We start from the raw sequence: 18,228 nt of genomic DNA, 5'->3' as shown, positions 1-18,228 counted from the left end.
TCTGATACAGATTGAGATATATACAGATATATATATATATATTATATATTATATATTATGTATATATAAATACAGAGAGAGAGAGAGAGAGAGAGAGAGAAAGAGGAAGGGTAAACGAATCGAGAATTTTGAATAAAACATAGAACGATATCGAGATTAAATTGAAAGGAAACTTTGTTAGCTTCTTGACAAAAAGGCACTCTATAAGGGAAACATCAGCCATCCAAAGTACAATTATATCAAAGACCTATTCAAAGGAAAGACGATTACATAGGTATCCTATTATGATACCTTATACTTCTTATTATTCATATAAAAGAAAAGAAGAAGAAAAAAAACAGTTAAGAAGATTAAGAAAGAAATTTCATGTTTATTTCCCAATATCTTCAATTATGATTGATTTATAAAGACAATAAGAATAATAATAACAATAATAATAACAACAATAATATGAAAAAGAAGAAGAAGAACAAAGTATCTTGGTATATTCAATTTTGCTTTCTTGTTCTTATGTGGTATATGTAGCTAGTACAATGTAAATTTTAATGTGGGATTTCAATTAAACGTCATTTAATGCGTATTATGATTAATATGCATTATTCATACACATATGAATGTATATATATTTAAATGAATGTCGAATTTATACCTCCTTGACAAATTAAATTTACAATATTGAAATAAGGGTGTCACGATCAGGTACACGTATCACGTTCGATCATCGACGATCTTTCTATATATAAAATATATCGATACCAAACGATATTACATTCGTTAAAATGCATATACGTATTACGTACGTACGCGTACACGTGCATACAGAAAAATTGAGAAAAAAATAGCAAAATAGAGCGAGGAAGAGAGAGAGAGAGAGATGAAAGTTCATTGTTTACGAGGAAGGACATCTGTCCTAACAAACGGAGTTTTCGATGAGGTCTCGTATTTTTCTATTCTTGTTGATTTCTTTTATTTTTTGATTTTGATTATTTAACTAATTAAATTATTAAAATTTTAATATATATATATATATATATATAATATTATTACCCTGAAAGAAAAAGAGAACGTTTATAGCATTTACTAGCGGGCGTATACAAAGCAAATCTTATTACAATGTTTATATGTTTCTTTATCAGCTGATGTATCTAAATACACCGTATCTTATTTACTTTTGGTCGAATATCGTATGATATCAGTCTTTCTGCAACCACCGAGTTGGAAACTTGAAAGATCCCGTTTAAACATACGTTTGTAAATAGATAGATATGTATATATGTACATAAGTACATAACTAGATACATAATATACACACCCACACACACATACACAAAGTATATAGTAGTCTTTCTCTTGGGTATTACTTGAGATTTTATTATATTGTATAGACAGTAACGAGCAACCTTTGTGCTGCAAGGAGCCAAAATTACATGTCTGATATTGTTATTGATACAATTCATTATGAACTAAAAATGTTTAAATTGATTAGAAAAGAAATTAAAACTTGATAGAGAAAGAAAAAATTACACATTATTGAAGGGTATTTGTTATTTTCGGCATCAATTTACAATGAAATGTTTTCTATAATTCCATTGATTTTTTATTAGCAATACTTTTAATGTGTACGCATAAATGTATGTATATATATTTTTGTATTGGAACGAAATCTATTAGTTGTTTATTTTTAATTAGATATATGATTCTACTTCTCGTTAATAAACTTTACATTATTATATTGGAAGATACATTGGAAGATATTGAAATAAACTCTAATACAATCTTTTATTCGTTTGTCGTTAAAGTTACGAGTTTTGATAAATGATTTCGATACTTCGGTTAATAGTTAAAATGCGTTTCAACTGGCCGTAGATAACAAAGCTCTTCACAAATGTATCAACGTAAGATGTAATACCAGTGATTAAGAAATTCACTAATTAGAGTCGACTATTGTCGTTTTTCGATGCAAAATGTAAGTTGTAATTGCATTGATACGTACATGAATACGTATATGATAATGTTTTTTTATAAACCCTGAGTTACTCATTTCTGATACAGATTCAGATATATACAGATATATATATATATTATATATTATATATAATATGTATATATATATACAGAGAGAGAGAGAGAGAGAGAGAGAGAGAGAGAGAGAGAGAGAGAGAGAAAGAAAGGGTAAACGAATCGAGAATTTGAATGAAACAAAGAACGATATCGAGATTAAATTGAAAAGAAACTTTGTTAGCTCTTGACAAAAAGGCATTCGATAAGGAAGCATTAGCCGTCCAAAGTACAATTATATCAAAGACCTATTCAAATGAAAGACGATTACATAGGTATCCTATTATGATACCTTATACTTCTTATTATTCATATAAAAGAAAAGAAGAAGAAAAAAAACAGTTAAGAAGATTAAGAAAGAAATTTCATGTTTATTTCCCAATATCTTCAATTATGATTGATTTATAAAGACAATAAGAATAATAATAACAATAATAATAACAACAATAATATGAAAAAGAAGAAGAAGAACAAAGTATCTTGGTATATTCAATTTTGCTTTCTTGTTCTTATGTGTTATATGTAGCTAGTACAATGTAAATTTTAATGTGGGATTTCAATTAAACGTCATTTAATGCGTATTATGATTAATATGCATTATTCATACACATATGAATGTATATATATTTAAATGAATATCGAATTTATACCTCGTTGACAAATTAAATTTACAATATTCAAATAAGGGTGTCACGATCAGGTACACGTATCACGTTCGATCCTCGACGATCTTTCTATATATAAAATATATCGATACCAAACGATATTACATTCGTTAAAATGCATATACGTATTACGTACGTACGCGTACACGTGCATACAGAAAAATTAAGAAAAAAATAGCAAAATAGAGCGAGGAAGAGACAGAGAGAGAGAGATAGATGAAAGTTCATTGTTTTCGAGGAAGGACGTCTGTCCTAACGAACGAAGTTTTCGATGAGGTCTCGTATTTTTCTATTCCTGTTGCTTTCTTTTCTTTTTTTGATTTTGATTAATTAACTAATTAAATTATAAAAATTTAAATATATATATATAATATTATTACCCTGAAAGAAAAAGAGAATGTTAATAGCATTTACTAGCGGGCGTATACAAAGCAAATCTTATTACAATGTTTATATGTTTCTTTATCAGCTGATGTATCTAAATACACCTTATCTTATTTACTTTTGGTCGAATATCGTATGATATCAGTCTTTCCGCAACCACCGAGTTGGAAACTTGAAAGATCCCGTTTAAACATACGTTTGTAAATAGATAGATATGTATATATGTACATATGTACATAACTAGATACATAATATACACACCCACACACACATACACAAAGTATATAGTAGTCTTTCTCTTGGGTATTACTTGAGATTTTATTATATTGTATAGACAGTAACGAGCAACCGTTGTGCTGCAAGGAGCCAAAATTACATGTCTGATATTGTTATTGATACAATTCATTATGAACTAAAAATGTTTAAATTGATTAGAAAAGAAATTAAAACTTGATAGAGAAAGAAAAAATTACACATTATTGAAGGGTATTTGTTATTTTCGGCATCAATTTACAATGAAATGTTTTCTATAATTCCATTGATTTTTTATTAGCAATACTTTTAATGTGTACGCATAAATGTATGTATATATATTTTTGTAATGGAACGAAATCTATTAGTTGTTTATTTTTAATTAGATATATGATTCTACTTCTCGTTAATAAACTTTACATTATTATATTGGAAGATACATTGGAAGATATTGAAATAAACTCTAATACAATCTTTTATTCGTTTGTCGTTAAAGTTACGAGTTTTGATAAATGATTTCGATACTTCGGTTAATAGTTAAAATGCGTTTCAACTGGCCGTAGATAACAAAGCTCTTCACAAATGTATCAACGTAAGATGTAATACCAGTGATTAAGAAATTCACTAATTAGAGTCGACTATTGTCGTTTTTCGATGCAAAATGTAAGTTGTAATTGCATTGATACGTACATGAATACGTATATGATAATGTTTTTTTATAAACCCTGAGTTACTCATTTCTGATACAGATTCAGATATATACAGATATATATATGTATTATATATTATATATAATATGTATATATATATACAGAGAGAGAGAGAGAGAGAGAGTGAGAGAGAGAGAGAGGGAGAGAGAGAGAGAGAGAGAAAGAAAGGGTAAACGAATCGAGAATTTGAATGAAACAAAGAACGATATCGAGATTAAATTGAAAAGAAACTTTGTTAGCTCTTGACAAAAAGGCATTCGATAAGGAAGCATTAGCCGTCCAAAGTACAATTATATCAAAGACCTATTCAAATGAAAGACGATTACATAGGTATCCTATTATGATACCTTATACTTCTTATTATTCATATAAAAGAAAAGAAGAAGAAAAAAAACAGTTAAGAAGATTAAGAAAGAAATTTCATGTTTATTTCCCAATATCTTCAATTATGATTGATTTATAAAGACAATAAGAATAATAATAACAATAATAATAACAACAATAATATGAAGAAGAAGAGGAAGAACAAAGTATCTTGGTATATTCAATTTTGCTTTCTTGTTCTTATGTGGTATATGTAGCTAGTACAATGTAAATTTTAATGTGGGATTTTATTTAAACGTGTCATTTAATGCGTATTATGATTAATATGCATTATTCATACACATATCAATGTATGTGTATTTAAATGAATATAGAATTTATACCTCGTTGACAAATTAAATTTACAATATTGAAATAAGGGTGTCACGATCAGGTACACGCATCACGTTCGATCGTCGACGATCTTTCAATATATAAAATATATCGATACCAAACGATATTACATTTGTTAAAAGGCATATACGTATTACGTACATACGCGTACACGTGCATACAGAAAAATTGAGAAAAAAATAGCAAAATAGAGCGAGGAAGAGAGAGAGAGAGAGATGAAAGTTCATTGTTTACGAGGAAGGACATCTGTCCTAACAAACGGAGTTTTCGATGAGGTCTCGTATTTTTCTATTCTTGTTGATTTCTTTTATTTTTTGATTTTGATTATTTAACTAATTAAATTATTAAAATTTTAATATATATATATATATATATATATATATATAATATTATTACCCTGAAAGAAAAAGAGAATGTTTATAGCATTTACTAGCGGGCGTATACAAAGCAAATCTTATTACAATGTTTATATGTTTCTTTATCAGCTGATGTATCTAAATACACCTTATCTTATTTACTTTTGGTCGAATATCGTATGATATCAGTCTTTCTGCAACCACGGAGTTGGAAACTTGAAAGATCCCGTTTAAACATACGTTTGTAAATAGATAGATATGTATATATGTACATAAGTACATAACTAGATACATAATATACACACCCACACACACATACACAAAGTATATAGTAGTCTTTCTCTTGGGTATTACTTGAGATTTTATTATATTGTATAGACAGTAACGAGCAACCTTTGTGCTGCAAGGAGCCAAAATTACATGTCTGATATTGTTATTGATACAATTCATTATGAACTAAAAATGTTTAAATTGATTAGAAAAGAAATTAAAACTTGATAGAGAAAGAAAAAATTACACATTATTGAAGGGTATTTGTTATTTTCGGCATCAATTTACAATGAAATGTTTTCTATAATTCCATTGATTTTTTATTAGCAATACTTTTAATGTGTACGCATAAATGTATGTATATATATTTTTGTAATGGAACGAAATCTATTAGTTGTTTATTTTTAATTAGATATATGATTCTACTTGTCGTTAATAAACTTTACATTATTATATCGGAAGATACAATGGAAGATATCGAATTAAACTCTAATACAATGTTTTATTCGTTTGTCGTTAACGTTAAGACTTTTGATAAAAGATTTCAGTACTTCGGTTAATAGTTAAGATGCCTTTCAACTGGCCGTAGATAACAAAGCTCTTCACTAATGTATCAACGTAAGATTTAATACCACTGATTAAGAAATTCACTAATTATAGTCGACTATTGTCATTCTTCGATGCAAGATGTAAGTCGTATTTGCATTGATACGCAGATGAATACGTATATGATAATGTTTTTTTTATAAACCCTGAGTTACTCATTTCTGATACAGATTGAGATATATACAGATATATATATATATATTATATATTATATATTATGTATATATAAATACAGAGAGAGAGAGAGAGAGTGAGAGAAAGAGGAAGGGTAAACGAATCGAGAATTTTGAATAAAACATAGAACGATATCGAGATTAAATTGAAAGGAAACTTTGTTAGCTTCTTGACAAAAAGGCACTCTATAAGGGAAACATCAGCCATCCAAAGTACAATTATATCAAAGACCTATTCAAAGGAAAAACGATTACATAGGTATCCTATTATGATACCTTATACTTCTTATTATTCATATAAAAGAAAAGAAGAAAAAAAACAGTTAAGAAGATTAAGAAAGAAATTTCATGTTTATTTCCCAATATCTTCAATTATGATTGATTTCTAAATACAATAAGGATAATAATAACAATAATAACAACAACAATAATATGAAGAAGAAGAAGAAGAAGAATAAAGTATCTTGGTATATTCAATTTTGCTTTCTTGTTCTTATGTAGTATATGTATCTAGTACAATGTAAATTTTAATGTGGGATTTCATTTAAACGTGTCATTTAATGCGTATTATGATTAATATGTATTATTCATACACATATGAATGTATGTATATTTAAATGAATATAGAATTCATACCTCGTTGACAAATTAAATTTACAATATTGAAATAAGGGTGTCACGATCAGGTACACGCATCACGTTCGATCGTCGACGATCTTTCTATATATAAAATATATCGATACCAAACGATATTACATTTGTTAAAAGGCATATACGTATTACGTACATACGCGTACACGTGCATACAGAAAAATTGAGAAAAAAATAGCAAAATAGAGCGCGGAAGAGAGAGAGAGAGAGATGAAAGTTCATTGTTTACGAGGAAGGACATCTGTCCTAACAAACGGAGTTTTCGATGAGGTCTCGTATTTTTCTATTCTTGTTGATTTCTTTTATTTTTTGATTTTGATTATTTAACTAATTAAATTATTAAAATTTTAATATATATATATATATATATATATATATATATAATATTATTACCCTGAAAGAAAAAGAGAATGTTTATAGCATTTACTAGCGGGCGTATACAAAGCAAATCTTATTACAATGTTTATATGTTTCTTTATCAGCTGATGTATCTAAATACACCTTATCTTATTTACTTTTGGTCGAATATCCTATGATATCAGTCTTTCTGCAACCACCGAGTTGGAAACTTGAAAGATCCCGTTTAAACATACGTTTGTAAATAGATAGATATGTATATATGTACATAAGTACATAACTAGATACATAATATACACACCCACACACACATACACAAAGTATATAGTAGTCTTTCTCTTGGGTATTACTTGAGATTTTATTATATTGTATAGACAGTAACGAGCAACCTTTGTGCTGCAAGGAGCCAAAATTACATGTCTGATATTGTTATTGATACAATTCATTATGAACTAAAAATGTTTAAATTGATTAGAAAAGAAATTAAAACTTGATAGAGAAAGAAAAAATTACACATTATTGAAGGGTATTTGTTATTTTCGGCATCAATTTACAATGAAATGTTTTCTATAATTCCATTGATTTTTTATTAGCAATACTTTTAATGTGTACGCATAAATGTATGTATATATATTTTTGTAATGGAACGAAATCTATTAGTTGTTTATTTTTAATTAGATATAGGATTCTACTTGTCGTTAATAAACTTTACATTATTATATCGGAAGATACAATGGAAGATATCGAATTAAACTCTAATACAATGTTTTATTCGTTTGTCGTTAACGTTAAGACTTTTGATAAAAGATTTCAGTACTTCGGTTAATAGTTAAGATGCCTTTCAACTGGCCGTAGATAACAAAGCTCTTCACTAATGTATCAACGTAAGATGTAATACCACTGATTAAGAAATTCACTAATTATAGTCGACTATTGTCATTCTTCGATGCAAGATGTAAGTCGTATTTGCATTGATACGCAGATGAATACGTATATGATAATGTTTTTTTTATAAACCCTGAGTTACTCATTTCTGATACAGATTGAGATATATACAGATATATATATATATATTATATATTATATATTATGTATATATAAATACAGAGAGAGAGAGAGAGAGTGAGAGAAAGAGGAAGGGTAAACGAATCGAGAATTTTGAATAAAACATAGAACGATATCGAGATCAAATTGAAAGGAAACTTTGTTAGCTTCTTGACAAAAAGGCACTCTATAAGGGAAACATCAGCCATCCAAAGTACAATTATATCAAAGACCTATTCAAAGGAAAAACGATTACATAGGTATCCTATTATGATACCTTATACTTCTTATTATTCATATAAAAGAAAAGAAGAAGAAAAAAAACAGTTAAGAAGATTAAGAAAGAAATTTCATGTTTATTTCCCAATATCTTCAATTATGATTGATTTCTAAATACAATAAGGATAATAATAACAATAATAACAACAACAATAATATGAAGAAGAAGAAGAAGAAGAATAAAGTATCTTGGTATATTCAATTTTGCTTTCTTGTTCTTATGTAGTATATGTATCTAGTACAATGTAAATTTTAATGTGGGATTTCATTTAAACGTGTCATTTAATGCGTATTATGATTAATATGTATTATTCATACACATATGAATGTATATATATTTAAATGAATATCGAATTTATACATCGTTGACAAATTAAATTTACAATATTGAAATAAGGGTGTCACGATCAGGTACACGTATCACGTTCGATCCTCGACGATCTTTCTATATATAAAATATATCGATACCAAACGATATTACATTTGTTAAAAGGCATATACGTATTACGTTCATACGCGTACACGTGCATACAGAAAAATTAAGAAAAAAATAGCAAAATAGAGCGAGGAAGAGAGAGAGAGAGAGATAGATGAAAGTTCATTGTTTTCGAGGAAGGACGTCTGTCCTAACGAACGAAGTTTTCGATGAGGTCTCGTATTTTTCTATTCCTGTTGCTTTCTTTTCTTTTTTTGATTTTGATTAATTAATTAATTAAATTATAAAAATTTAAATATATATATAATATTATTACCCTGAAAGAAAAAGAGAATGTTAATCGCATTTACTAGCGGGCGTATACAAAGCAAATCTTATTACAATGTTTATATGTTTCTTTATCAGCTGATGTATCTAAATACACCTTATCTTATTTACTTTTGGTCGAATATCGTATGATATCAGTCTTTCCGCAACCAGGGAGTTGGAAACTTGAAAGATCCCGTTTAAACATACGTTTGTAAATAGATAGATATGTATATATGTACATATGTACATAACTAGATACATAATATACACACCCACACACACATACACAAAGTATATAGTAGTCTTTCTCTTGGGTATTACTTGAGATTTTATTATATTGTATAGACAGTAACGAGCAACCTTTGTGCTGCAAGGAGCCAAAATTACATGTCTGATATTGTTATTGATACAATTCATTATGAACTAAAAATGTTTAAATTGATTAGAAAAGAAATTAAAACTTGATAGAGAAAGAAAAAATTACACATTATTGAAGGGTATTTGTTATTTTCGGCATCAATTTACAATGAAATGTTTTCTATAATTCCATTGATTTTTTATTAGCAATACTTTTAATGTGTACGCATAAATGTATGTATATATATTTTTGTATTGGAACGAAATCTATTAGTTGTTTATTTTTAATTAGATATATGATTCTACTTCTCGTTAATAAACTTTACATTATTATATTGGAAGATACATTGGAAGATATTGAAATAAACTCTAATACAATCTTTTATTCGTTTGTCGTTAAAGTTACGAGTTTTGATAAATGATTTCGATACTTCGGTTAATAGTTAAAATGCGTTTCAACTGGCCGTAGATAACAAAGCTCTTCACAAATGTATCAACGTAAGATGTAATACCAGTGATTAAGAAATTCACTAATTAGAGTCGACTATTGTCGTTTTTCGATGCAAAATGTAAGTTGTAATTGCATTGATACGTACATGAATACGTATATGATAATGTTTTTTTATAAACCCTGAGTTACTCATTTCTGATACAGATTCAGATATATACAGATATATATATGTATTATATATTATATATAATATGTATATATATATACAGAGAGAGAGAGAGAGAGAGAGTGAGAGAGAGAGAGAGGGAGAGAGAGAGAGAGAGAGAAAGAAAGGGTAAACGAATCGAGAATTTGAATGAAACAAAGAACGATATCGAGATTAAATTGAAAAGAAACTTTGTTAGCTCTTGACAAAAAGGCATTCGATAAGGAAGCATTAGCCGTCCAAAGTACAATTATATCAAAGACCTATTCAAATGAAAGACGATTACATAGGTATCCTATTATGATACCTTATACTTCTTATTATTCATATAAAAGAAAAGAAGAAGAAAAAAAACAGTTAAGAAGATTAAGAAAGAAATTTCATGTTTATTTCCCAATATCTTCAATTATGATTGATTTATAAAGACAATAAGAATAATAATAACAATAATAATAACAACAATAATATGAAGAAGAAGAAGAAGAACAAAGTATCTTGGTATAATCAATTTTGCTTTCTTGTTCTTATGTGGTATATGTAGCTAGTACAATGTAAATTTTAATGTGGGATTTTATTTAAACGTGTCATTTAATCCGTATTATGATTAATATGCATTATTCAAACACATATCAATGTATGTGTATTTAAATGAATATAGAATTTATACCTCGTTGACAAATTAAATTTACAATATTGAAATAAGGGTGTCACGATCAGGTACACGCATCACGTTCGATCGTCGACGATCTTTCAATATATAAAATATATCGATACCAAACGATATTACATTTGTTAAAAGGCATTTACGTATTACGTACATACGCGTACACGTGCATACAGAAAAATTGAGAAAAAAATAGCAAAATAGAGCGAGGAAGAGAGAGAGAGAGAGATGAAAGTTCATTGTTTACGAGGAAGGACATCTGTCCTAACAAACGGAGTTTTCGATGAGGTCTCGTATTTTTCTATTCCTGTTGCTTTCTTTTATTTTTTGATTTTGATTATTTAACTAATTAAATTATAAAAATTTTAATATATATATATATATATATATATATATATATATATATATATATAATATTATTACCCTGAAAGAAAAAGAGAATGTTTATAGCATTTACTAGCGGGCGTATACAAAGCAAATCTTATTACAATGTTTATATGTTTCTTTATCAGCTGATGTATCTAAATACACCTTATCTTATTTACTTTTGGTCGAATATCGTATGATATCAGTCTTTCCGCAACCAGGGAGTTGGAAACTTGAAAGATCCCGTTTAAACATACGTTTGGAAATAGATAGATATGTATATATGTACATATGTACATAACTAGATACATAATATACACACCCACACACACATACACAAAGTATATAGTAGTCTTTCTCTTGGGTATTACTTGAGATTTTATTATATTGTATAGACAGTAACGAGCAACCTTTGTGCTGCAAGGAGCCAAAATTACATGTCTGATATTGTTATTGATACAATTCATTATGAACTAAAAATGTTTAAATTGATTAGAAAAGAAATTAAAACTTGATAGAGAAAGAAAAAATTACACATTATTGAAGGGTATTTGTTATTTTCGGCATCAATTTACAATGAAATGTTTTCTATAATTCCATTGATTTTTTATTAGCAATACTTTTAATGTGTACGCATAAATGTATGTATATATATTTTTGTAATGGAACGAAATCTATTAGTTGTTTTTTTTAATTAGATATATGATTCTACTTCTGGTTAATAAACTTTACATTATTATATCGGAAGATACAATGGAAGATATCGAATTAAACTCTAATACAATGTTTTATTCGTTTGTCGTTAACGTTAAGACTTTTGATAAAAGATTTCAGTACTTCGGTTAATAGTTAAGATGCCTTTCAACTGGCCGTAGATAACAAAGCTCTTCACTAATGTATCAACGTAAGATGTAATACCACTGATTAAGAAATTCACTAATTATAGTCGACTATTGTCATTCTTCGATGCAAGATGTAAGTCGTATTTGCATTGATACGCAGATGAATACGTATATGATAATGTTTTTTTTATAAACCCTGAGTTACTCATTTCTGATACAGATTGAGATATATACAGATATATATATATATATTATATATTATATATTATGTATATATAAATACAGAGAGAGAGAGAGAGAGTGAGAGAAAGAGGAAGGGTAAACGAATCGAGAATTTTGAATAAAACATAGAACGATATCGAGATTAAATTGAAAGGAAACTTTGTTAGCTTCTTGACAAAAAGGCACTCTATAAGGGAAACATCAGCCATCCAAAGTACAATTATATCAAAGACCTATTCAAAGGAAAAACGATTACATAGGTATCCTATTATGATACCTTATACTTCTTATTATTCATATAAAAGAAAAGAAGAAGAAAAAAAACAGTTAAGAAGATTAAGAAAGAAATTTCATGTTTATTTCCCAATATCTTCAATTATGATTGATTTCTAAATACAATAAGGATAATAATAACAATAATAACAACAACAATAATATGAAGAAGAAGAAGAAGAAGAATAAAGTATCTTGGTATATTCAATTTTGCTTTCTTGTTCTTATGTAGTATATGTATCTAGTACAATGTAAATTTTAATGTGGGATTTCATTTAAACGTGTCATTTAATGCGTATTATGATTAATATGTATTATTCATACACATATGAATGTATATATATTTAAATGAATATCGAATTTATACATCGTTGACAAATTAAATTTACAATATTGAAATAAGGGTGTCACGATCAGGTACACGTATCACGTTCGATCCTCGACGATCTTTCTATATATAAAATATATCGATACCAAACGATATTACATTTGTTAAAAGGCATATACGTATTACGTTCATACGCGTACACGTGCATACAGAAAAATTAAGAAAAAAATAGCAAAATAGAGCGAGGAAGAGAGAGAGAGAGAGATAGATGAAAGTTCATTGTTTTCGAGGAAGGACGTCTGTCCTAACGAACGAAGTTTTCGATGAGGTCTCGTATTTTTCTATTCCTGTTGCTTTCTTTTCTTTTTTTGATTTTGATTAATTAATTAATTAAATTATAAAAATTTAAATATATATATAATATTATTACCCTGAAAGAAAAAGAGAATGTTAATAGCATTTACTAGCGGGCGTATACAAAGCAAATCTTATTACAATGTTTATATGTTTCTTTATCAGCTGATGTATCTAAATACACCTTATCTTATTTACTTTTGGTCGAATATCGTATGATATCAGTCTTTCCGCAACCAGGGAGTTGGAAACTTGAAAGATCCCGTTTAAACATACGTTTGTAAATAGATAGATATGTATATATGTACATAAGTACATAACTAGATACATAATATACACACCCACACACACATACACAAAGTATATAGTAGTCTTTCTCTTGGGTATTACTTGAGATTTTATTATATTGTATAGACAGTAACGAGCAACCTTTGTGCTGCAAGGAGCCAAAATTACATGTCTGATATTGTTATTGATACAATTCATTATGAACTAAAAATGTTTAAATTGATTAGAAAAGAAATTAAAACTTGATAGAGAAAGAAAAAATTACACATTATTGAAGGGTATTTGTTATTTTCGGCATCAATTTACAATGAAATGTTTTCTATAATTCCATTGATTTTTTATTAGCAATACTTTTAATGTGTACGCATAAATGTATGTATATATATTTTTGTATTGGAACGAAATCTATTAGTTGTTTATTTTTAATTAGATATATGATTCTACTTCTCGTTAATAAACTTTACATTATTATATTGGAAGATACATTGGAAGATATTGAAATAAACTCTAATACAATCTTTTATTCGTTTGTCGTTAAAGTTACGAGTTTTGATAAATGATTTCGATACTTCGGTTAATAGTTAAAATGCGTTTCAACTGGCCGTAGATAACAAAGCTCTTCACAAATGTATCAACGTAAGATGTAATACCAGTGATTAAGAAATTCACTAATTAGAGTCGACTATTGTCGTTTTTCGATGCAAAATGTAAGTTGTAATTGCATTGATACGTACATGAATACGTATATGATAATGTTTTTTTATAAACCCTGAGTTACTCATTTCTGATACAGATTCAGATATATACAGATATATATATATATTATATATTATATATAATATGTATATATATATACAGAGAGAGAGAGAGAGAGAGAGAGAGAGAGAGAGAGAGAGAGAGAGGGAAAGAAAGGGTAAACGAATCGAGAATTTGAATGAAACAAAGAACGATATCGAGATTAAATTGAAAAGAAACTTTGTTAGCTCTTGACAAAAAGGCATTCGATAAGGAAGCATTAGCCGTCCAAAGTACAATTATATCAAAGACCTATTCAAATGAAAGACGATTACATAGGTATCCTATTATGATACCTTATACTTCTTATTTTTCATATAAAAGAAAAGAAGAAGAAAAAAAACAGTTAAGAAGATTAAGAAAGAAATTTCATGTTTATTTCCCAATATCTTCAATTATGATTGATTTATAAAGACAATAAGAATAATAATAACAATAATAATAACAACAATAATATGAAGAAGAAGAGGAAGAACAAAGTATCTTGGTATATTCAATTTTGCTTTCTTGTTCTTATGTGGTATATGTAGCTAGTACAATGTAAATTTTAATGTGGGATTTTATTTAAACGTGTCATTTAATGCGTATTATGATTAATATGCATTATTCATACACATATCAATGTATGTGTATTTAAATGAATATAGAATTTATACCTCGTTGACAAATTAAATTTACAATATTGAAATAAGGGTGTCACGATCAGGTACACGCATCACGTTCGATCGTCGACGATCTTTCAATATATAAAATATATCGATACCAAACGATATTACATTTGTTAAAAGGCATATACGTATTACGTACATACGCGTACACGTGCATACAGAAAAATTGAGAAAAAAATAGCAAAATAGAGCGAGGAAGAGAGAGAGAGAGAGATGAAAGTTCATTGTTTACGAGGAAGGACATCTGTCCTAACAAACGGAGTTTTCGATGAGGTCTCGTATTTTTCTATTCTTGTTGATTTCTTTTATTTTTTGATTTTGATTATTTAACTAATTAAATTATTAAAATTTTAATATATATATATATATATATATATATATATATAATATTATTACCCTGAAAGAAAAAGAGAATGTTTATAGCATTTACTAGCGGGCGTATACAAAGCAAATCTTATTACAATGTTTATATGTTTCTTTATCAGCTGATGTATCTAAATACACCTTATCTTATTTACTTTTGGTCGAATATCGTATGATATCAGTCTTTCTGCAACCAGGGAGTTGGAAACTTGAAAGATCCCGTTTAAACATACGTTTGTAAATAGATAGATATGTATATATGTACATAAGTACATAACTAGATACATAATATACACACCCACACACACATACACAAAGTATATAGTAGTCTTTCTCTTGGGTATTACTTGAGATTTTATTATATTGTATAGACAGTAACGAGCAACCTTTGTGCTGCAAGGAGCCAAAATTACATGTCTGATATTGTTATTGATACAATTCATTATGAACTAAAAATGTTTAAATTGATTAGAAAAGAAATTAAAACTTGATAGAGAAAGAAAAAATTACACATTATTGAAGGGTATTTGTTATTTTCGGCATCAATTTACAATAAAATGTTTTCTATAATTCCATTGATTTTTTATTAGCAATACTTTTAATGTGTACGCATAAATGTATGTATATATATTTTTGTAATGGAACGAAATCTATTAGTTGTTTATTTTTAATTAGATATATGATTCTACTTGTCGTTAATAAACTTTACATTATTATATCGGAAGATACAATGGAAGATATCGAATTAAACTCTAATACAATGTTTTATTCGTTTGTCGTTAACGTTAAGACTTTTGATAAAAGATTTCAGTACTTCGGTTAATAGTTAAGATGCCTTTCAACTGGCCGTAGATAACAAAGCTCTTCACTAATGTATCAACGTAAGATGTAATACCACTGATTAAGAAATTCACTAATTATAGTCGACTATTGTCATTCTTCGATGCAAGATGTAAGTCGTATTTGCATTGATACGCAGATGAATACGTATATGATAATGTTTTTTTTATAAACCCTGAGTTACTCATTTCTGATACAGATTGAGATATATACAGATATATATATATATATTATATATTATATATTATGTATATATAAATACAGAGAGAGAGAGAGAGAGTGAGAGAAAGAGGAAGGGTAAACGAATCGAGAATTTTGAATAAAACATAGAACGATATCGAGATTAAATTGAAAGGAAACTTTGTTAGCTTCTTGACAAAAAGGCACTCTATAAGGGAAACATCAGCCATCCAAAGTACAATTATATCAAAGACCTATTCAAAGGAAAAACGATTACATAGGTATCCTATTATGATACCTTATACTTCTTATTATTCATATAAAAGAAAAGAAGAAAAAAAACAGTTAAGAAGATTAAGAAAGAAATTTCATGTTTATTTCCCAATATCTTCAATTATGATTGATTTCTAAATACAATAAGAATAATAATAACAATAATAATAACAACAATAATATGAAGAAGAAGAAGAAGAACAAAGTATCTTGGTATAATCAATTTTGCTTTCTTGTTCTTATGTGGTATATGTATCTAGTACAATGTAAATTTTAATGTGGGATTTCATTTAAACGTGTCATTTAATGCGTATTATGATTAATATGTATTATTCATACACATATGAATGTATGTATATTTAAATGAATATAGAATTCATACCTCGTTGACAAATTAAATTTACAATATTGAAATAAGGGTGTCACGATCAGGTACACGCATCACGTTCGATCGTCGACGATCTTTCAATATATAAAATATATCGATACCAAACGATATTACATTTGTTAAAAGGCATTTACGTATTACGTACATACGCGTACACGTGCATACAGAAAAATTGAGAAAAAAATAGCAAAATAGAGCGCGGAAGAGAGAGAGAGAGAGATGAAAGTTCATTGTTTACGAGGAAGGACATCTGTCCTAACAAACGGAGTTTTCGATGAGGTCTCGTATTTTTCTATTCTTGTTGATTTCTTTTATTTTTTGATTTTGATTATTTAACTAATTAAATTATTAAAATTTTAATATATATATATATATATATATATATATATATATATATATAATATTATTACCCTGAAAGAAAAAGAGAATGTTTATAGCATTTACTAGCGGGCGTATACAAAGCAAATCTTATTACAATGTTTATATGTTTCTTTATCAGCTGATGTATCTAAATACACCTTATCTTATTTACTTTTGGTCGAATATCGTATGATATCAGTCTTTCTGCAACCACCGAGTTGGAAACTTGAAAGATCCCGTTTAAACATACGTTTGTAAATAGATAGATATGTATATATGTACATAAGTACATAACTAGATACATAATATACACACCCACACACACATACACAAAGTATATAGTAGTCTTTCTCTTGGGTATTACTTGAGATTTTATTATATTGTATAGACAGTAACGAGCAACCTTTGTGCTGCAAGGAGCCAAAATTACATGTCTGATATTGTTATTGATACAATTCATTATGAACTAAAAATGTTTAAATTGATTAGAAAAGAAATTAAAACTTGATAGAGAAAGAAAAAATTACACATTATTGAAGGGTATTTGTTATTTTCGGCATCAATTTACAATGAAATGTTTTCTATAATTCCATTGATTTTTTATTAGCAATACTTTTAATGTGTACGCATAAATGTATGTATATATATTTTTGTAATGGAACGAAATCTATTAGTTGTTTATTTTTAATTAGATATAGGATTCTACTTGTCGTTAATAAACTTTACATTATTATATCGGAAGAT

The 18,228-nt window shown here is 27.6% G+C and overlaps 1 long non-coding RNA gene across 1 annotated transcript; it reads left to right on the top strand.

The window, feature by feature from the left end:
• The first annotated feature begins 711 nt into the window (after positions 1-711).
• Positions 712-15,081, top strand: LOC127069837 (uncharacterized). Its single transcript, XR_007783758.1, has 3 exons — positions 712-2,999; positions 9,173-10,997; positions 13,065-15,081. It is a non-coding gene; the product is annotated as an uncharacterized LOC127069837 (long non-coding RNA).
• The last annotated feature ends 3,147 nt before the right edge of the window (positions 15,082-18,228 follow it).

This window comes from Vespula vulgaris, chromosome 16 (assembly GCF_905475345.1).
Source record: "Vespula vulgaris chromosome 16, iyVesVulg1.1, whole genome shotgun sequence".
Lineage (NCBI taxonomy): Eukaryota > Metazoa > Arthropoda > Insecta > Hymenoptera > Vespidae > Vespula > Vespula vulgaris.
The sequence above is the reverse complement of the archived record's forward strand: the minus strand, read 5'-3'. Positions and strand labels throughout refer to the sequence as shown.